At 39.7% G+C, this 25,682-nt stretch overlaps 1 long non-coding RNA gene across 1 annotated transcript; it reads left to right on the top strand.

Annotated features, from left to right (window-relative positions):
- Positions 1–487: 487 nt before the first annotated feature.
- LOC111192696 (uncharacterized) lies at positions 488–25,139 on the top strand. Its single transcript, XR_002650097.2, has 3 exons — positions 488–1,367; positions 2,813–2,917; positions 22,919–25,139. It is a non-coding gene; the product is annotated as an uncharacterized LOC111192696 (long non-coding RNA).
- The last annotated feature ends 543 nt before the right edge of the window (positions 25,140–25,682 follow it).

Here is a 25,682-nt window from a genome sequence, read left to right on the forward strand (position 1 = left end):
ATGAACAGGATTCGAACTGGCGATATCCTGATAATAGTGGCAGCACTTAGCCTGCTGGACCAGATACTTCAACTTCTACAGAAGTATTTTTAAACACTATTATCTATCTAATTATCTACAGAGTAATGAATGTGAATACTTTTGACACCTTTGCATATTATTCCCTTTAAGTTTTAGTTTGGATACAGTGATTTTTTTTTTATGACTAAACTGTCTGTTAAGTGAGATAGTCTGAGCAGCAAGGCAGTATTTCTTGTGTTTCAGACACACACACACAACTGTAAAACTTATGAAACTCGTTTTGTAAAGGAGGCTATAGTAAGGACATTGAGTATTCACTGAACTCATTGTGTATTTGAGACACAGCCGCTCACAGCCAATGAGAGCAGGCGCCCGACTCTGCGCGGCCTCTGATTGGTTGGCCGGAGCGTGTGGCGTCACGGCGCTGCCAGCTGATCGCGAGGAGAAGCCGGTACGAGGGGAGTTGGAGGAGAGACGCGGGGCGGAGAGGAGCCGGTGCGGCGGGGGAAGACCGGCGGACCGAGGGCGGCGGGGTCGGTGTTAATCGTAGTTTATCGCAGTCGTAGTTGTGAGCAGTTGGGGCGGGTGTTGGTGCGGGTTTGCGGTCGTTTAGACGCCGTTTGGAGTGGCGGTTTTGTCGGAGGTGGCGGCTGGGAGCGCGGAGTTAGGGTTAAGGTGTGGCTTTCTGGAAAAGACCCGATTTATCTGCGGGGTCGAGGGTCTGGAGTGGCTCTTACCTCCGGCTGGTTTTGTGGAGGGGTTTTAAGGAGGGGGCGTGGCTGTCATGGCTGGATTTTGGGTGAAAATTGTTTTAAGGAAGCGTTTGATTACACAATGAGATGTGTGTGTGTGTGTGTGTATGAGTGTGTGTTACAGAAAGAGAGAGCAGCAGGATGGGCTTTATTAACACTACCTAAGACTGATAGCTATAGGCAGCCAGCATTGGTGACAGGGTTTTTAGGGAGTGTAAAAGCTGTAGAAACGTGTAAATAAATAAATATGTTATATATTTAAGACTTTGACTCCCTCACGCGCTCGCTCACGCGTACATATAACCTACACCCAGGGCGTGAGCCTGCAGTCGAGTGGAGCCACACATACACACTCTCACAGTGTGTGTGTGTGTTTGAGTGCTAGTCTGCTCTCGTTCGTGTCAGATATGTGGAGAAAAAACGGTAAATTTAAAAAAAGGCTCAGGTTTCAGAAAGAAAAGAGGAAAAAAAAACAAGAAAAGAAGAAGAAGGACCACAAGCACATCGACTGCTCTGAGACATCTGCTGGGGAGAGAGACACACAGAAAGAGAAATATAAAAAGAAAGAAAGAGAGAAAGAAAGAAAGAAAGAGTGTAAGTACCCACTGGTCACTCACTCCTCGGCTCACAGTATGGAAGTGTTCAGCCAGAAGTGTTGGCAGGAAGCTTCTAGCTAACTAACCTAACTAACCATGTTCTCTTGCTTCCCCCTGACCTGTGTTAGCTAGCTCTAAACTATGTGGCTAGTAATTTCAGCCTCAAAAACTCAGTTTTTACTAGTAAAATGTATGTAATGTATGCTAGTTTTACTATTATTACTATTAAACATATAGCTATTCATTTTTAAAGGTAGATAAATCACATCTAGCTGCATATATCTAAAGCCATTCTGACTAGACATAATAGCTACGAATATGACACACATCTTTGTCATATGGTAACATGGAACATAATAATCTGTATTTTATTTGCCGATATCTACACTATAATTCTTACTAGTAAAACTGTAGTATAATTTAGAATTATAGTATTCATACTAGTCAAAACTGGAGTTGATGATATCTAATGTTAAAACTGTACAGTAAATAAAATCATAGCTAATTTATACTAGTAAAAAACTGCATTCCAGAGAACTGAGTTATAGGACATGGTGTGATTTTTACGCTAAGCCCTGACAAACTTCTTCATTTTTCATTTTTATATTTATCATTACAAGTCAAATTGGTCATCAATACTATATCATCAATACTATAATTTCTAGTCAAAATTGGTGTTTTTGATATCTAAAACTTTATGGTAATAAAAATCTAAAATGAGAGTTTACACGAGTAAAATCTGCATTCCTGAGAACTGAGCTAGAACTTGGTGTGATTTCACAGTAAGCCCTGACAATCTTGTTGCATTGCACCAATTAAATAATTTCAAGCTGTTTACACTACCAGTATGTAATAATGCTGCTTTATTAATGTAGAATCTAAGCATATAAAAAATAGTTTTGTTATATACCCAGATTCACTTTCTTAGTCTTGATTATACACGGATCATGATGGATTATATCAGGCCTTAAATGTCATTAGGTAAGAGGTAAGAGGCTGTAGGGCTTGGCAGTAGGCCTTAGGAGGTTATAAGGGTCACTTCCTCCCCCCACGCTTACAGAAAACAGCTTATGTTACTGTTACTGCTATATGCCACATTGATCTAATGATTAATTTGCCTTCTTACATCAATGCCTATTGATATTTTTTAATGGTGCAAAGCCTAAGGGGTAATCAGTCTTCATTGACACTGACTTCATCTTCTGTTCTAAGGCATGTACATGGCTTTTTTTTTTTTTTTTTTTTTTTTTTTTTTTTTTTTTTTTAATAAATACACTGACCCCACCCTGCACACGCAGATATGGATGAGCAGGGATTTTTTTCTTCCTGAGAAAATGAAAGAAGTCATATTGACTTAGACTTTCTTACTTTCTTAAGTTTTCTTGATTAAAAAAAAAAAATGATTTCATTTAAATCTATATATTTTTTCTTTTGCATACACAGCATGAGCTATGGAGAAGGACACGATCGCCAGTGTTCCCTATTGCGCCAGTGTGCCGTTTTTGTGGACCTATGGAATTCCATTGGAAAGGCGTCTAGCTGCCAAAGGTATGAATTTGATTAAAAGTGGTAACTTGCTGCCCCCTGTGTTCCTAAACCCTTAAAATGATCTTATCAAAAAGGGAAGTGTCCATTGTAGGCTGAAAAGAAAAGAAAATCCAGCTCCAGGTGTAACTTCTGAGAATTTCCTACACATCACTTTAACCACTGCCGTCATAAACTGACTGCCCACCCTCTGTCTGTTTTCCATGTTCTTTTTTGCATGTGCGTGAGCTACGCAGGCTATGTAATAAAGTGTTTACAGGCTGCCCTGCCGACACACGCTTATGCAACTGTTCTTTAAGGATTTCGCCACTCAAAAAACATTGCCTGAGATATGGCTGCCTGAACTCTGATGTAGCTTGTTCTTTCCTGACCGCTTTTTAGAATTGGGTTCCAGTGAATAAGGCTTTCGTGTGGAGAAACAGCAGCCCTATTTATAGCCCAGGTACTCCTGACCATGTCTATGCTGATCAGCTGATCATCTGTGAATCACACATTCATGGTTTAGAAAATCTGTACAAATTAGAAAAGCCTCAAGATGAACATGCCTGATGGTTTTGCTGTGGGCTGCTGGGGAATGGAAGCTTGTACGCAGTTAGTACTTTTTGTAATGAAGGAGGTGGTTAAATGTCATTTAACCATTGTTAAAGGGGATTTTCTCTGAATTTAACCATGTTTTAATATTCAGACATTGAAACATAAACAGTCATTTAGGGTTGCTTTTTAGAGAAACCTTACAGAATGAAACTGTTCATAGTAGTTTGTTTAGTAGGGGCTAAGTTGACTGTTGGAAAGATACAAAAAAAAAGTATAAATATGTTGCTTGATAGCTGACAATGTTTATTCATTTTATTATTATTTTTAAATGATTTCAAATATATATTTATGGTGTAAATTTTAGGCTAGAAATATCCTTTGTTTGGAACCTGCATTTGCCTCGACAACCGGGTGATTTGTGAACCGTTCGCATGCTTGCCTGTATACTGTATGCGCTATGTGTGTTACCTTAGTAGAAAGAACACATCATAAAGAGGTGGGTTTTCTGTATGATGTGTTTCTTCTATCTAAACTTTCCATCATTTTGATGCTGCTGAATGTCTGCACTGCCTCTACGATTTATGTGTACTGCGTTTTTTTGTATATGTAGTATTGATTTCTGAGGATGTGCACATCGGCCACAACAAAAATGAGGCAGGATACTGAACATGCTCAGGATGCATGCATGCTGACATGCCAAATGTCATGGGCTAGAAACTTTTGCCATGTCTATTGGAAGGTGAAAAACATTGCATTGAATATGGATGTGATTGCTTGTACAGATTGTACCGTGCTGTCCACCGAGGGTGGAAATAGCTTGATCCATGACATATATTCCTATACAGAATTAGTTTTGTGTTTAGTAATGCATTTTTACTACAAGACATCCGTAAAGTTCATGACTGATTCAGGCAGGATGACAAATCTCTGCATATATGACTAAGATGGGAGTGGCTACCCGGTTTAAGCACTGCTGTCACCCTCAAAAATTGTGATAAGGAGGACTGTAACCAACTTAATTTTAGAAATTTAGCAACAACATGTTCCTAATTATCATGAAACATATGTAGGCTATTGGCCATGCTACAAAATTAACTGCCTAAAGTTTCGTGGCTTTTGTTGATTTTGAAGTAAATAATTAAATAATTGTGCATATATTTAACACAATTTTGGGTTTGACAGGCAGCACGTACGCCAGGGTCCATTTTCCATTGTCTTGAATGCGTTTGAGATGCTGCCTGCCATAATCATGCCAAATATTCTGAATGCCAAATTCTCTTAGTAATCCTAATAATGAGAAGAAAAATGTAAATACTTTTAAATAGGCTTTATTCCTTTTTGAAAATCTCATGTAGTCTTCAGCCAATCTGAGGAATATAATCACACATAAAAGTAGGAATGAGCTGTGGACTGGCTGATATTTTAAAATGTCAGGCAGGTTTTATTTGTATATTTGTATTGTTTTATTATCCAGATTACGGTGTGTGTCCTTTGTTGGGTTTGAATAGAGCTGAAAATGTCAGGGAGAAGGCCTTTTATATGGATGGAGTTAGGTAGGGCAGGAAATGTTTGAGAGGAAAAATGATGAGCAAGATGAGCTTCTGCTAGAAATCATTAGAGAATAGGGGAAAGAGAAAGCCACGACCATGAGAAAGAGGTTGCATCTGTGCGTAGTCAGTATCCTGTGCGTAGTCAGCTCAGACCTTCTCTACTCGGACTAATGAATTTAAAGCCTGATCTTATTTGCTGGGTACTAAACTGAATGACCGATTAGTTCCTTCCTGAAGGCCTGCTTCAGAAATTCCTGTCCTAACAGGGCTGAGATGTCTTTTCCCCCTCTTTCCTCCTCCCCCCTTCAGTAAATGTTTGCTGGGTGATACAATTGTCTGGTCATGCAGTTAAGTTCACCACTAGATCAGACATTTCAGACTTCATCCCAGCTTGGCTGGAAAGATTGATGCAGACATCTACCGGCTGCGTCCTGGTGCCTCTTCAGCTCACTCACTCACTTGCTCCCCAGGCGGTCAGCCTGTGGAATGGAGAAATCGGCAAGAGTAGAGACAGTGTGATCATTATTCAAGGACTTTGCCCATCCACTCTTTTTCTTCCCCCCCATCCCCCCCCACCCCCCGGTCTGGGTTCTGGCATAGATGAGATGGCCTTGAGAGGGAGCGCACATTCTGAGACCATTCTGAGAACATTCGTTTCCTACTTGCTGCTGTTGATTACTGCTCCAAATGTACAGAGTGCTTATCGTGCTTGCACGAGCACATCACCACAGACCAGGACGTGACTGTAGACTTTGGAATTTGTGAGTGCTGGAGGAGAACCCAAAGCCCAGGGAAGCAAGGCGTTCTCTGGCCAGAGTAGAAAAAGAAGAAGAAAAGAAAAAAAGAAGAAGAAAAAAGTTATAGTCTGGAGACTTATCCTGAGGGCCACGCCCATGGAGTTATATCACTGTTCTTCTGTCAGCACTGAAGTTGCTGCACTATCCTGTGAGTGGGCTGGAGAGCTATTATAATGGGATTTCTGCATGGAGGCCTTCGCTTTGCTTGCTGGCTTGTACAGTACGGCTCTGTAACAGACTTTGAGTGGGATTTGTTGGGGATGAGGCTCTTTGTGATAGTGATTTCTCTTCTTTTTTTTTTTTTCGTCTCCTCCGCTTGGCAGTTGACTGTACTTGTCTGCCTTGTCCATGTGGGAGGGCAGACGTTTGCTTTTGTGGCCGGTACTGCTGGCTCTGGTGGAGAGGAGCTTCCCGTCTGTGCAGCCCCGTGGTCCTTCGGGACCGAGCGCTGGACACAGAAGTCAGTTCCTCTGCCTGGAACCGGGCCTGCGCAGGACGTTTTCTCCTGTGTGGCCTAGAACCAGAGCGGAGCTGGGTCTTAATCACAGCCTGCGTTCTTATATAGCACTGCCCTGACACATTTTCAGCGTATGGTAAAGTTAAACAGGATGTAGTCTGTAGTCTCAATTGTCTCCCACCATGTTGAGGCTGGTGTTGAGTGATGTGGAACAGCGACTTGGCGCTGGTGTCGGTGACTTGCGGACCCTTTTTAGAGCGACTTTGCCCCCGTTGCCTTCCCTCAGGGACCTGTCTAATCTCCCCTTGATTAAATGGGCTGCAGGCTTTGTGTTTCACGCAGGCATGTCAGTGACCCAGTTAGGGGTTTTGTGCTATTGTTCCTCGTTGAATATCAGCCCCTGACGTGAACTCGCTATACGTGCTTAACTCATCCACGCACATGCACACGCACATGCACACGCACATGCAGAGAAACCTGTTGATCCCTTTCTCCCTCTTTCTCTCTCAAAAGAACGTCACTTTATTTTGCTGCCTCCTTTCTATGGTTCTCTCTCCATCACTGCCTTCCTTGCTTTTACTGTCTGTCAACTCATGCCTCCAAATTTCCTTTTCGTGGCCTTCCATCTCACTGCCTCGATCAGTTGATGCCCTATCTTTCTTTATCGTTGCCTTTCGTTTCTCCGTCCCTGCCTCTCTCTTGATTGTTGCCAGTCTGTCTCTCTCTATCACTGCCTGCCTTGTCTCCCTCTATAGCTGCCTCTCTCTCTATTGCTGCCTCCTTTCTGTCACTGTACCTTCCTTTCTCCATCCCTGTCTCTCTCTTTTTCTGCCTTTTTTTGCTGTCCATCTTTAGCTGCTCTTTTCTGCCCCTTCCCTAATTCTTGTACCTCATTGTTTCTCTGGACGCATCTCTTTTTATTTCTCTTTCTCTATTTATTTCTGCCACTCTCTTTTTTTTTTTTTTGCTGTCTCTTACTTGTTGCTCCTCTATTGCTGCCTTCCTCTATCTCTATTTCTGCCTCTCTCCCACTACCACAGTTTCTCTCTATCGCTACGTACCTTTTTGCTGCCTCCACTTCTCCTATTGCCTCTTTTCACTTTTCACTCTGCTTCACTTTTTTTTTACTGCCAGTCATTTTCTTCTGCTGCCTCTCTGCCTCTCACTGTCTCTCTTGCTACTTTTCTCATTCTCTTTCTCTCTGCCCCTCCCTGCTCTCTCATTCTTCCACATTTCTCTGTTCTCTTTTGTTCTTAGTTTTCTTAGTCTTCTCTCTGTCTCTGATGATTGTTTTCTGTATATCGCTCTCCTCTCCGGCAGCAGCAGCAGTAGTTAGGGAGTTTAGGGAGTTGGAGTGAGTGAGCGAGCGAGCGAGCGATCGCTGGCCTGGCTCTGAGACAGGGTGGAGTCAGTCCAGCATGGAGTAGTTCAGACAGCATAGAGAGCCTCAGCAGACTGAATGGAATTTATACCATATGTACCAGGCATCCCTGGAATGTGTGGCACAGGAACCTGACCAGTGGAAAGAACTGCAGAAAGAGGAATGGAAAGAGAGATGGGAAAAGAAAGATGCACACATGGAGCAGTGGGGGAAAGCTGGAGGAACAAACCTGTGATGTAGAATTCCATTTCGTAAGATTTCCAATGACCTTTTCAGCCTTTAGTGTAAGTGAAAGAGAAGCTATTCTCAGTAATTGAGTAAATATTTAAATGTTGACCATGTTGAAATTTATGCTTCCTGAATAGTCATATTTTGAGAGAATAGATACTCCTCATGCTCCTAAAAGGGGCTGGGCAGTTTATTGAAAATGAATTGAAATATTTAAAATCAACAAATTTAAAAAGAAGCAAATTTAATGGTGCATAAAAATTTAAAAAAGTGATGTAATCTTGTCAGTTATTTATTTATCCATTTTATTTTTTATTCTGGTAATAACTTTCCCCACTGTGTGTTCTGTCTCATGTCGTCACATGACTCTGCCTGACCATTCTATAAAATATTGATATAGCGAATTGTATCATTTGCATCAAATATTTATATTTTTATTGAAACATAGGTGCTCTAAACTTCCAACGACACTACCACACCACCCCCCCCCCCCCCACAACCCAACAGCGTGTTTTACTGCCCATAAAAGGTGTATCTATACTTCTAAAGGTTCTAGTGCCTCTTACTGTGAAAGAAACGGAAAGAAACTGAGAACAGGCGTAATGTCTTTTATTTTAATCAGTCTATAAAAACTTAACAGCTGCTGCACTGCTATCTTGTTATTATATGTTATAAAATTTATACAAATTACATTAGGTTATTGAGTGTTTGTGTGTGTAATTTACAGTGTAGTCAAAGCCCCCTGAGAATTACATTTTAGGTTACTCTACTTTTTTATTTAGAACCTCTCATTCAGGAGGATCATAAATAATTGGGCAGTTGTCTCTTCAGTTGATTTTCAGTCAGCTGTGTGCTGTTAAATAATTTTAAGTTTACAGATAAAAGAACCAACAAACAATGTATATTATACAGTGCAGCAATTTTGGGAAATGTTCAGTGTAAGAAGTAAAGAAATGTCACCGTCAGTAAAGCAGGTCATATAAAACACATGGCCAGTACAGTATTTAATCATTTTCTCACCATAAGCAAGAAGTGTGTTAGGGTGAGTGTGAAAGTATTATGGTAGCATGTATGCAGAGCTGAATGTATGTTTAATTTTTCGTTTACAATAAATAAAAATGGATTTGGAATCATCTTGATTCATTTTCATCCTTGGTGCAATTAATTTTGGCAGGCATAAGTACAGGAATCTCACTGATTAAAACTAGTCCTCAACCTTCTTTTTGTATTTACTTTCTTGCTCCCACCCAGACAGGTCTGACCAATAAGTGGACCGAACAATTTGGTGACATTGGATCTTTTCTCTGAGGGAAATTGTTTTAAATGTTAACTGATTTGTACCAAAGCAAAACCACGAAGCTAGAAAATGAAAGACTGAATCCATACTTGATATTCAGAAAATGCAGCATATGTTTTAACATTTACATTATGTAGTCATGTGATGCTTGTCAATCCAAATTAATTTCCAAATCCATTTTCTTTTGCTTTGCATATGTGAACATACCCCTTCATCAGGACCATAATGCTCGTTACTATGGTTACTCTGTGTCTTTTGTTTAGGAGTATGAGGAAAAGAGCACAGGCATTGTAAACAAATTAATTTTTTTTTAATCAGATTTTTTGTAATCAGATTTTGGTCCAACTAATCGGTGACTCATTTGGCTTGCAAGTGAAAATGCATGTTTCTAAAAATCCAGATATTAGTCATATGAAGTAGCCAGGTAGGGGGTCACGTATTAAAAAGCCACTTTTAACTGCAATCTGAACATACAGCTTTAGTTAAAAAGTAAATTTAGTGTTCTGTTCACTTGTAGCTTTAAATAATCAACCCCCTCCACTTCAGCTCAAGGCGGAAGCACTCAACGCAGAAGGCCTGCTGCTCGCAGATGCCGTGATACAGAAGTCGTGGTTACCACTTCTGATCAAAAAAGGCCTACACACACACAGGGCTTTTATGTGAAGCTCTATTTTAATATGCTTCTGTGTTTCAGTGAAGCAGTATTTTGAAGCTACGAGTCAGAACAGAAGGTTTGAAAGAGATCACAGAATTAACTGTAGAAGATCTGTACACTTCGCTACTTTATAGACCTATTAACTGTGTTCTCTTGCAGTAGGAAACACACACACACACACACACACACAGTAGTATAGTCACATTTTCTCGCAGTATGAATGTGTTCATACTTGAAATTTGGCTTTACTTTCGGCACCCAGTGTTCCATTAAAATATGCAGTGCACAAGTTATCAACCAGATCCCGTTGAGATTATGTAGCATATGCTCCTTTCTACAGATAGCACGATTAGCCAAGCTTACTTACCCTCGAACAACAATATAGCCATTCTGTGGTCTCTCTGATGTATTGGAACAGGGATTCAACTGCGCCACATAAGCTGTTAAATTATGAGCTGAAGCCTGGTGGTAAATGCTGCCCAGATGTTCTGCATTCCATGGTGCTGGGTATCTGCATTTCTGAAGAACAGACTGAGGATTGCTTAATTTTCCTGATATGAGGAGGTTTTGAATTGTATATCATTTCGCCAGTCCCTGAGAGTGATTTTATACAAAGTCAATTCATTAATTGATTGATTTAAATAAATAAATTTTCATTTATTTTAGTATTGATTCAATACTAAAGGTCTACTTCAGTGCTTGTATCCATGCATTGCAATTACACTTAATGCAGTTAGTACAGTACAGTATAGGACTGTTAGTACTGCTACAATCACTCTCACATGCCAGAAGTCATGGGAAAGCCGTATGTAAATTGATCAAGAAATGTGACCTCAGAGGACCGCTTAAGAATGACCACACCTGTATAAGTTTTATATAAGTTGTAAGGTGTTATCTTGTGAGAGAGGTTAGAGAGGTTTTAATCAGCCCTAATCCACAGGGTCATGTGTGTACCTGCAATACATCATACTGAACAGTGAGGCACTGAGTGGTAAAGATTGTGACTGGTGGTGTCTGGCAGGAGTTGTCCATGTGAACAAACAAGTGTCTGGCAGAAATGCAGAAATCACATCCACATTTAATGCAGGAGGCCTCACCTACATATCCCACGGGTCCGTGCATGAATAAATCACTAAATTAAAGTGCATTGTGTTACGAAACAGATTATGAGAAAAGAAGATTTGATACTGATCAGTACCGCCTTATCAACATCTTCCACAGAGACCTATTTTGCACTGTGTTTGCGGAAGAATAATACTGCGCATCGCTGGTGTTATGAGACTGGACACTGCCCTGTTTCCTGTGTATTTACCGTTGCATCCCTTTAAACGGGGAATCTGAAAATGGGCTACATCCTGCTACGCTGAGTCATCTTGTTTACTCATTTTTGCCCCACTTTTGCGTTTTGTCATGCTTGTGTGTGTGCGTGCATGCATTTTCCCCCTAAAAGTGGCTAAAATGTTGACTTGTTGAAATGTTGAAAAAAGAGAAGACTCTTGAATGAGAAGTTCCATTCATAATTAGGGTTACTCATGTGTTTTATTAACGTGATTCATTTATGTTCATTAGATAAAGCTCTCCATATAAAACAGCCTCCAAAATGTTTAATAATCATTTGAGTAGAGATTGTGCTGCTTACTAAAAGGCACATTTTTCATTTATTCCTGATTAGTGTGTTTAATTTGTATTCTAACATTTTGAAGTTTACAATCTTTGTTGCTGATACAAATATCAAATATTTGACACCTTAAAGAGGACAGAAAGGAAATTTGTTTGAGAGAACTTCTTAATGTATTGTAAAAAAAATGACAAAAATGAAGCACAGCTTTAAAATTAAAGAACATGCATCCAGCTGTTAAGCATGGGTGGATTGGTAATGCTTTGGGCCAGTGGCACAGGAAACATTTTACTGTTACAGGGAAGAATAGTTTCAATTAAATAGGAGATGAATTCTGGAAGCAAAAATTATAGTCTCTGAAAAAAAAGGCTGAAGCTGAAATATTGATATTGATTTTACACATTCCTCAAAATTCAAAATAGACTTCTTAAGGTGGCAAAAGTGGAGGGTTTACAGCATCAACGAACAGTGGATGAGACCTCAGAAAATCAGTCCATACAAGATGCCCCAAGAATCTCACAGAACAAGAAAAGCTTTTTTTTTTTAATACACAGAGGGATGGGTGTAATCCCCTAAAGAAGAAGTGAAAGACTGATGCTTGCCTGAGAGGGTGTTACCAAGCACTGAATATACAGGGTGCCCAAAACTTTGAGTTATGTTCCTTTTTTGCTATTTCAAAACTGTAAAAGATGAAAATAGTAAAGTTAAACATCTAATCATTTCTTATATATACATATTGGGCGATGAAGGAAGTCTGGAGGAACATAGAAAGAGAGGAAGATGGGGAGAGGGAGAGTAAGGCCACACGTGGTATTGGAATGAGTTTTTCATTATGAAGGTCAATTGTTTGGCTGAACACTTAGTTCCTCAGTGAATGCAGCAATGTGGGATGCACACAAATAACATTACATGTATTTAGGTCACAGTGAGATCATTAATAATATGTTTATTTGTTATGTACAAACTAGCGAAGTGATGTCAACCTCCCCAGATTCCTTTCAGTCACACAATGTGTATGGTAAAAATGTGCTTTTCTTATCTCTGTGTTATCTCAGTAAGTGATAACCTCATTCTAATACCCTGGTATGCAAAAGCTTTTCAATTAAGAGGTGATGGGAGCTGTCCGTGCCCTTTGTATACACGCCCAACATCGTTAGCGGCTTGATGTGGGTCTCTGGAGTCTTCTGTGGTGATTTATAGACACCCACCCCTCTCTTCTCTGCTCTAATATTAGCGGGAGATTGGACGAATTCCTGAAATGGCTTCACTGTTGCTACTTCCGTATAGCCTCACAGTCATTTCCATTGTATAAGCCGGATGGAATTTCCTCTTTTATATCAAACTATTTTGTTTGCTTGCTTGTCTGTTTAGCAAGCAGCTGAAGGAATGTGTGTAGCATTGGGGGCAAAGTTCACTCCCAGAGAGTGGGCTACAGAGGGACGAGTGTGAGGGCCTGGCAAGTCAAACGAGAGCCTGCAGCTTCCAGGCCCTTGCACAATAAACGTCTTTATTCTCTCTCACGCACACACACTCGTTTGGGGAAGCCATGGCTGGGTGGGGGAGAGAGCCAATAATTTACTTCAGTGTGTCAGAGCTCCAGTATTTGGTCCTCTTGCTTCCACTTTTTTTAAACGAGTTCTCAGGGCCTCCAAACACGTCTTCTACTTTTTGCACCGCTTATCATGCTTCTAGAGCTAGAACATTAGCTTATTAGATTTGTTGAGAATGGGTGTCATTGCTTTAGGTCTGAATTTCACTGATGGTCTATGTTTTTGCTTGACTTACTGCCAATCTTTTATTTTGTGAAAATGTCATTGGCCACCCTCATAAGGGCTAAAATTCCCTGGTACCCCTACACAGTGTCAACCATACTGTACATCTGGGAGCACAAACACATCAGACAGTTCTGGGAAGAGGTGCAGAGACCTTTCCAGCTTTGGATTCAGCATTTCAGGATATTAAAGCAAACCCTGAAAATCTGTGTATTATGATCGGATAATCTATAGGGCCAGTTGTTTTTATTTGGCGGTCTTGTGCAATTTTTTTTTAGATATTTAGACTGACTTCACCAAGTTTGTGGCTGTATGAAGTGTATGGATTGCCTTTAGGGTCTGTGGGGGATGCATACGCTACACTGCCTTTAGTCCACAATCCTCACTCTGGTTGGACATTTACAGCACAGCTGATTAGGGCTGGCAGGATGAGCATCACAACTGTGCCTGACAGCCAAAGGGCCAAGGCTTTACCAGGCAGGATGTGTGTGCGTGTGTGTGACGTTTTTTGTACCGGATGAGCCGCTGTTAGTCTTCCTGTTTACCTCCCCCCTCATCGTACACCAGTTCACTAAAAAAAAAAAAAAAAGCCATTTTGGAGTTACAGGTGCAGCTTGCCATAATGATTCATATTCTTCCCTCCCTCTTCTACATAATGGTCCCCTTCCTCTCATCCTGTATCATTCCTTTTTTTTTCTTCCCCACTTTTGCGTCTTTGAATGACATCTGTTTCTCAATTTCACGGTTTTGCATTCGTCTCCCACTCGCCGCTCGATTTCGTGGGGGTGATTCATAGAGGAATAACTGGAGTCACGTTGCCGTTGGAGTTAGCCTGGAGGAGCGGTGGCCTGGCCTGATTGCCTGGGCTCAGTGAAAGCCGGATTCATGCACAACTGTGTATGATTAAGGAGAGGGCGGAAACGTAAGCGAACGCAGTGCTCCATGCATATGGATGGGTGATGAATAATGCATATATGTGGTGCTGTGTGACACGACAGCACGTGTGGAGTGGAACAGACGGAGAGAGAGAGAGCCTGGCTCCAGCGTAGGCCGATGCTTTCGTGCTTTCTCTGTGCCACTGACCGCTGCCTGGACATTCAGTGATGAAGACCAGATGGAATCACCAGTGCATTCTCTCACCCGTTTCAGTCACAAGCTTCTCGAAGATCCGCTTCTGGTCTTACAGTTGTCTTTGAGTTGCTAGAAATACTCGGTTGTGAAGTTGACTGCTTTTATAGCTTGAATTAAAATTTAATGACTGTGCTTTAAAATCAAACATTGAATTGTGCCTCCTAAATAACTCAGCATCAGTATATATTAGGGCAGGAAGATTACAATTTACAAAATGGGATGAAGGAGATAGTACATCTTTATATATAGAAACTGCTAGAGGGATTCTCAGTAGATAAACATGTGCTTCCGTCAGAAACCCTGTAAAGTTTCTGTGGAAACCATTTTCTGTTTTACACTTTTACTTAACTGAAATACAAGGAGGTTATGTTTGCACCATGTTTAATATAAAATCAGCATGTTCTATAAGGTTAAAGGTGGCTGCTATCTATTTGTTTCTTTTTTGAATGGAACTGTCTATTTACAAATAAAATAGAAAAGTTTTGTAAAATTAAAAATCTAAATCATAATCAAGAATCTCCTATGTAGTTGAAGAATATTAAGAATGTTTAATATAAAGAATATATATATATATATATATAATATAAAAAAAGGAAATTTTGCCAGAGCTCATGTCATGATATTAATAATATGTGCATTAATGTTTGGAGTAAAAAATATATATATAAATTCTGTGTATCACAATAAAAATAAAATAATAAAATATTGTCATATTACCCACCTCTAATTTTAGGAAAAAATAAAATTATTAGAATAAAAGGTAAATAAAGCCTCATTTTTTTTCTTTAAGTTCACATATTGCTACTAGAAAGGTTTTCTTATAGTATTATTAAATAACTCTTTGTAGTATCTTATTTTTATGAGTGTACTCAAATCATTTTCAACATAGTGTTGGTTTATTGTGCACTAATATAATCAAAACCCCTAGAACAATTTTTCTGTGGTTTCTCTTTTTTTCTGCTTGCTGTGTCAAGCGGCATTTCAGAGCTAAAATGGAGTCTCTTCTCCATAAAGGCCGTAGTGGTTTTTGCAGCATTCTAGAGGGAATGCCAGTTTAGGGCTTCAACCTCAATTTTTTTTTATTCAGAGCACAGAAGACGAGCATTTTCTGCATTGCAACCACTGGGTGTGTCCCCTTCTTGTCCTCCTTCTTCTTCTACTGCTTATTCGTCTTATTGCTGTTGCTTAACTTCTTCAGCCTCCTCGCCTCCTCACCCTAACCCACTTGACAGAGCAGCTATGACTGGAATTTACCGTCTCCACCTGCGTCCTCAGACCTGCTTGGAGCTCAGGTTCTGATCTCACTGAACAATCATGCTCTTGCGTCATCATCAGATCGTCTGTGATCTTTGTGTTTTTTAATACAGCCACCTTGAGTTTTTAGGATAGGGTTGTTAATGTGCTATATTTACCATCACAAAACGACCATTTTTTTAATTTGTGAAGCAAGAATATTTTAAATACTGTGTAACTATAACTGTACTATAATTGTATATACACTCTAAAAGGTTTCTGAAAGGCTGTAGAGAAATGGATAACTAAGGGTAGAAATGTGGCCAGCATTTGTTTTGTTGGTATAATTGCGTAATAAGAGTTCAATCCGAAGTCATGAAAGTGACATACTGTGAATATTCATCACTTTATTTATCACTTACCAGCATAACCAAAAGAGAGCTGTAAAGCTGGCCAATATCAAAACCTCAGAACCGTTCAATTCTTGAATTGATGTGTTAACGCCCCCTTCAGATTTTTCCCGCCAAACTCCTGACAATCACAAACCTTTTATCTATACATTTAAAGAACAACTTAAAGCAGCTATGCATAGAATTTTACCTCAAAGAACAGGTCCAGAATAATTATATTCCACTGATTTGTAGGAACACTGGTCTTTTGTGGCCTTGCAATGCTGATAACTAAACGTTATAATTTCAATGAACTGATACAGCTCTGAAAAAAATTAAGAGACAACCTCAGTTTCTGAATCAGGTTCTCTGATTTTGCTATTTATAGGTCTGTGTTTGACTAAAATGAACAACGGAGAACATTTCTCCCAAATAAAAATATTGTAATTTATTTGCAGAAAAATGAGAAATTATTAACATTGAAATTGAATTAACAAAAAAGGATTCAGAGCTTTCAGAGCTCTAATAATGCAAAGTAAACAAGTTCATATTCATAAAGTTCAGAAATCAATATTTGGTGGAAAAACCTTTGTTTTTAACTACAGTTTTCATGCATCTTGGCATGTTCTCCTCCACCAGTCTTGCACTCTGCTTTTGGATAATTTTATGCCACTCCTGTTGCAAAAATTCAAGCAGTTCACCTTGTTTTGACTTTTTTTTCACTTTAATACATTTTTAGAAAGGCATGTTTGATGCATGTCTTTTATTTGTGACTGAAATGGCAAATTACATGGAAAATGCCAGTTCTTGCCTGATGCTGCTTTAAAATTAGTGCTGCACTTTCATGTTTATGTAGTGTTCGAAATGGCAAAATAATTTGACCATGATGATAAAAACAATATATTTTTTCTTGATATTTCAATATTTTTAATCAAGCAGCTCTCACACACAGAAACCTCTTTAGAAGAATTGATGACTAGTATATCTAAGTAATAAAATAAATGAGGTGCAATCTAACTGTAATATTTAAAAAAAAGTATAAAAAAGCACTTTGGCATGAATAATTGTCCATAAACAGTTCAGTAAGCCTTAATAATTTATAGAGAATGACAAACTATTCAAATTAAATGAAGCAGTGTAGGCAAAATCAGGTGTGCAGTTTAATTAAAGAATCCCTGCCTCCACTGTCTCTGCTCGTGTCCACTCTGTTACTCCCCTGACTGCAGAAGAGGAATGACTAACTCATTGATCTGCAGGTCAGACTGATGGCAATTTATGTGGGCCGGCTGGTGGAGGATGTTACAGTTGATGGATTCAGGCGGGTGCTAGAGCAGAGCTATAGGGGCTTTGTTTCTTGTTGGATTGTGGTGTATGGCTATAAAGCTATTCATTATATGAAGCTAGATGGTGCGCATTCTGAATTGGGGCACCTCTGTGGTGCCTCAACGTCTATAATAAGAGGTGACTGTCTGATATTTAATCAGGTGCCTCTTATATAGTTCTATATTGATGGCTTGCTCATATCTAAATACAGCGAGTATTTCACTCTGGGAAGGAGCCTATAGAACACCTGATGATGCTTGGGCAGCAGTGTGGAGTGGCTTAATGAGAGCAGGAGGATGAAGTGAAGTATGTAAGTGGTTTTCTTTTGTCGTTTTTTGTTTTGGTTAGACATAGGCTGGCTGCTGATTAATGGCTTCTTTTGGTAACTGCTTGTCTGGCCTGAGACGGATGAGCTGGTGCAGGAACAGAGATAGCTTTTGGGTTTGTGTGTGTGTGTGTGTGGTTGTGTAAGAAAGAGAGGGAGAGAACTGGCTGTGAAGGTGTGAAAGAAGAAGGGGTACACACTCCACTGTCTCCCCAAACCCCCCACTAGATTGACTGTAATTGTTCTGGGAAACGTCCACAGCCACACAATAAATCACTCTTTGGGAACATACTGTTCCATGCGGTGGGATTTGGAGCCACTGCGAGTGTTTGTGTGTGTGTGTGTGTGTGTGTGTCAATGAGTCAGCTCGAGTGAGAGACAGGAAGAGTGGGCTACGGTTAAACATGCCCCATTGTGTCCAAAGCAGACCACTTGTGAATGAAGCCTTCAGCTCTGAGAGCAGAATATGACATTAATGGCCGTGGTTCTCTGGGCGGGCGAGGAAACGGCCTGGGCTGTGCTGGATCAGTGAGAATTGGTGGAGGATTGGTGCGGTCTGTCCGGGTAGCTGTATATGGGTTCTGTGTTCTGGTTAGTACAGAGGTTTGTTGGTAAGTTTATAATGTAGAGCAGTGCAAGGCTGTGATATGTGTGGGTCAGGGCACAACCTGTGTGGATAGTAGAATTTTAAGGATGGTTAAAACAATTATTCAGTTTATTTTTAATTGTTGGATAAACTTAAACTTTTAAAGATAAATATATTAGATTTTGAAATCTCTGAGTTTATAGGCTGTCTCGGAATTAGTGTGATTAAATAACGAATCATCTTAAATAATTGTTATATAAAGTAAACATAATATATGTAAAAATGTGCAATAAATTTATCATGCAACAGGAAAGTTGAAGTTACTTAAACAGTAAAATCAGTAAAGGCTAGTTGTAGGATAAGGGTGTTTGTGTTCTGTTTTTTTTTATTTTTTTTTTATTTTCAGATGTATCAAATGATACATAATGGAAGTCTTTATATGTAAAGTGTTGTTTATTTATGATTTTTTATATAATTAGACATAAGATTAAATAAACACTTCAGTTAAAAATAGTTTTTAAAAAATCTTATTTTTTATTATTTGATGCTTCTAGGCTTAGATAATGAAAAAAAAAACTATTACACAGTTAATTTTAAATAACAAAAGTTGGGGATTCATAAAGGTCATGTTCATTTAAAAAAAAATATATATATATATATATATATATATATATATATATATATATATATATATATATATATATATATATATATATATATATGTCCAAGCTACAACACCTGGAATGTCCAATACACAACAAGCCAACTTACGGAAATAGTTTAATCCCTTTTACCAATGAAACACTGATAGATACCTGGACTCTGAGGTTTCATTCACATTATCAGGTCTAGGTGACAGATCTGATTTTTTCTGAGATGTGGACATGTGAAATGTCACTTGATCAAATATGCATCTGATTTTTGGTAATGTGACACATGTGTTTTTGCCTGAGTGCATGTGCATAAACCTATCAATGCGTGCATGCTTCCTGTTTCAGGCACGTTCACATTACTGTAATAGATACAGTAATGTAAGATACAGAGTCACTTGCATGCATGCATGTTAAACATCAAGATATCCATAATCTGATAATGACTCTTGTAATGTGAACGTACATACATACATAAAACAGATTCAGTTCCCCCCTCCCCAACCAAGTTACAGTGAAAAAATGGAATTTGTGATGTTCTGAAGCTCTAATTGGTAAGAAAATATCAAGTTAGGTTTTGATATATTGATATATATAACTCACTCAGGACCTACAGTGCATGAATTAAGCACACACATTTTCATTTTCCACATTTTGGTAAAAAAAATAAAAAATAAAATAATAATAATAATAATAAAATTATAATCGGTAGTTTGGATAACAGGGTGATGATAAAGTGTTTTTTAATGCTTTAATACAACTAATAATAGAATTCTATTATTCCGTGGTTTTCAAAGAACAGATACAATTATGATTTTTCTTTTAAAATGTGTTATTGCCTTGCTAAATATATTACTTAATTATAGATATATGTAACTTTAGATGTGGTTTAGAAACTTGGGAACCACGAAATTCTCTGAAATGAACTGTTTTTTTACAAATCAGAGGCCTGTGCTACTTTATAAAACAGGCTGGTGAGCAGACCTGTTGCCAGTACTGCTAAATCAATTTGCAGAACCTCAGTATCAGTTGATATTATCTGCCAGCGGATCTATAAGTCATGTGTTGGTCGTGCATGTTTGTGTGCGTGTGTGTGTGTGTGTGTGTGTGTGTGTGTGTGTGTGTGTGTGTGTGTTTATGTAAAAGAGAGGGAATCTTGCTCTCTCTGTAACCATAGACCTGCGCTCTCTCCGCCGGCAATGTCCTGGACACAGAGGGATCTTATCTCCACCTTCAGACAAAAGGGTGATTCAGCTGCCTGGGTGTCCGATAACTGCGTGTTTAAGGCAGGGCGGAAGGGGCGAAGCTGCGTCTGAATGTGATTTCCATCACTGTAAACAGAATGGATGCACCGCAACACTCGCAACGCCCGGTGCCTTTGTCGCCTTCACTGCTGAGCTAAATGAGCATGGCTGTTTGGCAAAGGCTGCTCTTTCCATGTCATGTGTGGGTGTGGATGTTTGCACTTGGGTACTTGTGTGCTTGTGTGTGTGTGTGTGTGTGTGTGTGTGTGTGTGTGTGTGTGTGTGCAGGGGTGTGTGTTTGTGTGTGTTGTGCTGCTGCATATATGTGGGAGTAGGTTTGTAGAGGTTAGTCGGGGGGGTGTTTGTGTGCATGTGTGTGTTTGTGGGTGTCCTGTCCTTGGCCTTGGTTCTGCGGACTGGCTCTTCCCACAATGCTGCAGGGTCGCTGGGTTCACCAGGCTACTGAGGCCACGCTCCCGTCCTTGAACTGCAGGAATAGTGCAGCACTACAAAGCCACCTTTAATGGGGATCAGCGAGAGAAGGAGGCCTCTAGGCTCTCCGGCTCTTTGAGGTTTCTCTCTTGAGAACTGCTATTAATATTTCCAAACACAATTAAAGGACTACTGGATCCAAAGATGCCAATGTGGCTAGCTGAGAATGCACAGCTACTGAGGACCAGCTAGCGTGAGTCCTTCTGCATAATGCTGTCATGCCCCAACTACACTTCATTCATTATTAACCAGATTTCGGGTGAAAGATTCCCACAAGACTGTGTTGAGATGGGTGTGTGGTATCTAACGTAGGTTGGTTTAAAGCAGTGGTAGATTACATTTTCTTTTCTTAACCCCAAATTTAGTTGACCAGTCAATAAATATTTGCTACTGCAATTTTGCTGATGTTATTTTATTACTTTGGTACTTTGCTAAGGTATCTGCATTATATTTATTTATACACTCTACATTTACATTTACTCCTCATTTATATTTATGGTACATTAGAGTATTGGGACGGCCCTAGTATCAGAATTGGCAAAAGATTCAAATGCTGATGGTATCGAAAATACAGCCAAATACAATTAATTAATCGAAAATACAGCCAAATACAATTTACATTGTACACTTTAATACATTTTACATTTTCTCCAGTGGATTTTTTTTATGTTAACTCAAATTGTGCATTTTATATATACAGCTCTGGAAAAAAATAAGAGACCACTTGAAAATGATGAGTTTCTTTGCTTTTACCAAATTGAAAACCTCTGGAATATAATCAAGAGGAAGATGGATGATCACAAGCCATCAAACCAAGCTGAACTCTTGAATATTTACACCAGGAGTGGCATAAATTTATCCAAAAGCAGTGTGTAAGACTGGTGGAGGAGAACATGCCAAGCTGCATGAAAACTGTGATTAAAAACAGGGTTAGTCCACCAAATATTGATTTTTGAACTCTTAAAAATGTATGAATATGAACTTGATTTCTTTGCGTTATTTGAGGTCTGAAAGTTCTGCATCTTTTTGTTATTTCAGCCATTTCTTATTTTCTGCAAATAAATGCTCTAAATGACAATATTTTTATTGTCATTTGGCTGCCTCGTTTTAGTATTAGGATTGATGAAACAGTCAAATGCTGATGGGATCAGAACTGAAAATACTGCCAAATAACATCAGTATTGGGATTGACAAGTGATTCTATCAATATTGATGCCTTGTGATTGACCATAATGTCAGGCTTGGTGATACAGCAGAATGAAAATAGTATCAGGATTGACGAAAGAGACATGTATACCAATACTATAGATACTGACAATACAGCTAAATGACAACTAGCATGGGGATTGATGTCTGAACCAAATTGCACATATTGGCTAACTTAACCTGTAACCTGTTGCTTGTTAAACACTATCATGTACTCGGTTAGTTGGGCATGCATGTTGTCATTTTTAATGAAACTGGTTTAATTGTAAATTGTAGACAGGACTGTCCGTAGGGGTTGTGCGTATAGTGTGGGATTTTCACATTATATAGTGTGAGCACGCACGTCGTAGCATGTCTAACAGATTGTACAGCGTGAGCATACAAATTATAGGCTTTGGCTCTTCATGATTGATGATTCAAATATGCAGTGTGAGCTGTCAAGCTGTCAAGAAGATTTCTGTCATCAAGCAGTGCATGTCTGACCGGATGAAGGGACAGAGGAATTATGTTCGGTTTACTGGGAGTAGTTGCAGAACCTTGAGTTGAGTTGTGTCTATACTGTATTTTTTACTAGTAAATTGTGAAGAAAGGGAAGTCCTAAAAATGCTGAATATTTTGAAATCATTTCAGAGTTCTTTCTTTCTGTTTCTAAATGCTAAATGTTGCTTAGAGCTTTAGCCCTGGGAGGAAGTGAGAGATGCACTCTTCTATCAGAAGTGCGGTAAAGCAGTTCTGTGGAACAGTTCTGGTGGGATCAGACGCTGTGGCAATATGCTGAGTTAGAAGCAGCGGGCGAGGCAGAGCTGAGTGAGTGGAGTGAATATTGAAGCAGTAGCAGGCTGGCTCTGGCTGGAATACCCCTGGGGTAGAAAGCACATGACTCCACAGCTCGTTCTAGCCTGCATAGCTGTGACGATGAAGGGAGGCACTGCTGAATCCCATCTGCAGAGCTTCTTAATCAGCTGCTGCACTTCTGCTTTCTACCCCCGCTTCCTCCTGTTGAGCAGTTCATTGAAAGAAAATTTGAGTGCTGTGTGATCTCAGTTCTCCCAACTCGTGTACTCATGTACTTGTGACTCTTTTTTACTCTTTTACTTATGTTTAAGATATCTTTTTCTGTTTGTGTCTCCCTTTAGGTTGATTGACTCGATGCTGTCTGTCCCCTTCACCACTAATGGTCATCAAGGGAGTGACCCAGCATTTGCCCTGGTGCCCACTGGCTGACCCGCAGCAGTTCTTCACTGGCAAGCTTTATGTCCTTGTGTATCAGCTAAAGCTGCCAGCTGAAGAACTGTTGTGGTTGGCTCTTTCCTGGCACCTCAGCCGAGGAGGACATGATGATGGCGTGCACATCCATAATGGCATAGGTGAGGTTTCAGGAAGAGAAGAGAAAAGAGGGGGGGGATGGGTGGATGGGCGGATGGCTCAGACAGTAGTGCTGGCGTGATGATGGGTCAGAGGGTTCAAACCAATAGTGGATCAGACAGGTCCGGCTTTCGGTCCCCCCCCTCCACCCTCCTCCTAGCTTTGCCTGGAATGCTCACGTGAGCTGTCCGGGCCTGGCTGTGCATTCTCCACAGGCATAAACAAAAGCTTCTGGCAGAGCCCATGCTGACTCAGCAACATTCCTGGCCCGGTGAGGTCCTCCTGGCCTTATTTGGGCGTGGAGCGGGTGGGGAGCGGCCGCGGCTGGGCCGTGGCTCGTCAAGTGGGGATGGGTTGACGGGGTTGACGGGAGCACCCACAGCAAGAAAGACAAAAAGGAAAAAATAAAGTGATGTTCTGAGGGGTTGAAAGAAAAATTGCAGTGCACTTATTTTTTTACTTATTTTATACTTCCTTGTGTTCTCTGGAGAGGAGCCCAGGATTTTCACATGTGTTTCTGTTTATGGAACAGTCAGAGAGTTCTTTCCAGAGAACGAGCATTTTAGTTCTCTCATGCATAAACCTGTATCGCCAATTTTGCGTTTTTCAATTTTTGACAGACATTGAATCTGGCAATAGGAATGCTCAAAAATAACTTGATTAATAACTTGAAATTAAATATTTTAAATGAGCACAGAAGGCGTACAAACCATGCTGGGTCTGGTTAGTGAACAGTAGCTGGGAGACACAGAACCTATTGATGTGAGGGCTTAATAGCCTCAAGATATTCTGATTGGCTGGATATGCCTTTTTTTTTTTAAACACTACAGTAGGCTGCTAGCCGAAGTGCTAACATCGCAGTAGCAATGTTGGATGAGTCCAGTAGCCAGCATGCTAACATTGTGTTTGTGATGAAAGACAACACCTGTACAGTCATGCTAATGCTGCGATAGCCCCCCATGCTAACTCTTTGAAATCAGTGGAGGAATGTAAGACTCTGTGCTCTTCCTGGTCCTGAAGAAATCTCAATCCAAATATTGGCTCCAAACCATTAAGAAGTTTTTATCTCTTCTCCTGTAAAATTGCCATTTTGAAGATAATCAGCAATATCTATGTTCTGTATGTTCATCTGGACCATCTCCTGCCCCTCCCCCTCAGGCCCTGCCCTGGAATTTATGAGACACACTGGGCATACTGTGTCTGAGTGACATGCTGGTGTACACACGCCACATTGCACAAGCTTAGTAAGCAATGAATCTCTCTTCAAGGGCAAAAGCAGTGCTGAGAACAGGATATGAAACCGTGCCGTTCTTAAACCTTCCAGCCAGATAAAAAACAAAGGTAGAGAATGTTCTCGCCAGCTAGCAGAACCAGATGCCCTTTGCGGGAAAACGTGTGGAGCCTGTGGCTTGAAAAGCAGTGCTGCTTCCTTTCTGTCTCTCTGCTGCACACCCCACCCCTCCTAACCCCCCTAGACATGCTCATGCAGGATCATGTAGCATATTTGTTCTTGCACAGTCACTAGAGTTAAGGATAAATAAATGACATGATGTGGCATAAACTAAACTAAGCTAAGCTAAGCCACGCTAAGCTAATCAAAGCTAGTGTGACGAGGCTCCTGCATAGATGTTGCTTTGTTTTATGTGCCATCTCTTTCCGGAACCTATATAAGACTACGGTTCCATCAGGTCAAGCGCAATCATTGCCCGCTAGATCGGCTCTGGGCAAGCTTCTTGCAAGCGAATTAAAAGATTGCGGAGGGTCGACCTGGCTCTGCTTAACAGGAGCAGTAATTCCAACCTATAGGTCAGACCCAGAGCATCACTCAGCATGCTGTCTTTAGAAGCTCTTTACATTAGTTTAGAAAGAGCAGGGTCATTTGTGTTGTCTTTATGCTGGAAATGTGTTTTTAACTTTAGTTTTGTAGTGTGTTTTAATGTACTGTATTGTAGTGTATTTTACAAAAAATAAAGACACAAAAAAGGCAAATTTCTTACTTGTTTCTTTATTTGTAAATCTAATGAAAAACACATGTTTACTGTGTAAATATGGTCCATATGGAATTTTCTATACTTAGTTTTAATATTAAGTGTGTATTTATATTTGAGCAATTTATTTGTATTTGAACTATTTTCCCTAGAATGTGATTTTTTTTCTTTTACTACAAGATAGAACTACACAATCTAATGTGTTTTTCCATTGCAATGTGCTCATATGCAAAATTACAGAGTGTGTAATATGATGTGCTATATGAAAAAAATTGCAGTAAAACTTTTTTGCTTCTTAATAAATAACAGTAATATAATATTTCTAAAACTATTCTCATTCATAGCAAGCCATGATTAATTCTTTGAAAAGCAAAACATATAAAATTCTAAATAAATAAAATAAAATAGTGAAAGGCAAATGTATCGTTTTTGTTTGGTTTTGGCCCAAAATTTATTTTCGGTGTATTATTACCAAATATATATTACAACTTTTTTCCAATATAGCATATGAGTGCATTTTCACACTAGAACATGTTAGTAAAATAAA

Source organism: Astyanax mexicanus, chromosome 18 (genome assembly GCF_023375975.1).
Source record: "Astyanax mexicanus isolate ESR-SI-001 chromosome 18, AstMex3_surface, whole genome shotgun sequence".
Lineage (NCBI taxonomy): Eukaryota > Metazoa > Chordata > Actinopteri > Characiformes > Acestrorhamphidae > Astyanax > Astyanax mexicanus.